We start from the raw sequence: 490 nt of genomic DNA on the forward strand, positions 1-490 counted from the left end.
CTTGTTTAATTTCTCGTTCTTCTTGTTTCTTTTCTTTTTCCTCTAACAACTGCTGTAATTTCTCTTCTTGTTTTATTTCTTTCTCCTCCAACAACTGCTATAATCTCTCTTCTTGTTTCCTTTCTCGTTCTTCTTGTTTCTTTTCTTTTTCCTCTAACAACTGCTGTAATCTCTCTTCTTGTTTAATTTATCATTCTTCTTGTTTCTTTTCTTTTTCCTCCAACAATTGCTGTAATCTCTCTTGTTTATTTTGCTGTTCGAGCTGCCACTGTTGCAGGTTTTCTTGCAACTGCTGTAGTCTCTCTTCTTGTTTGTTTTCTTTTTCCTCCAACAACTGCTGTAATTTCTCTTGTTTATTTTGCTGTTCGAGCTGCCATTGTTACAGGTTTTCTTGCAACTGCTGTTGTCTCTCTTCTTGTTTCTTTTCTTTTTCCTCCAACAACTGTTGTAATTTCTCTTCACTTTCTTCTTGTTTTTTAATTGCTGCCAT

The sequence above is a fragment of the Limulus polyphemus genome, unplaced genomic scaffold, assembly GCF_000517525.1.
Source record: "Limulus polyphemus unplaced genomic scaffold, Limulus_polyphemus-2.1.2 Scaffold2978, whole genome shotgun sequence".
Lineage (NCBI taxonomy): Eukaryota > Metazoa > Arthropoda > Merostomata > Xiphosura > Limulidae > Limulus > Limulus polyphemus.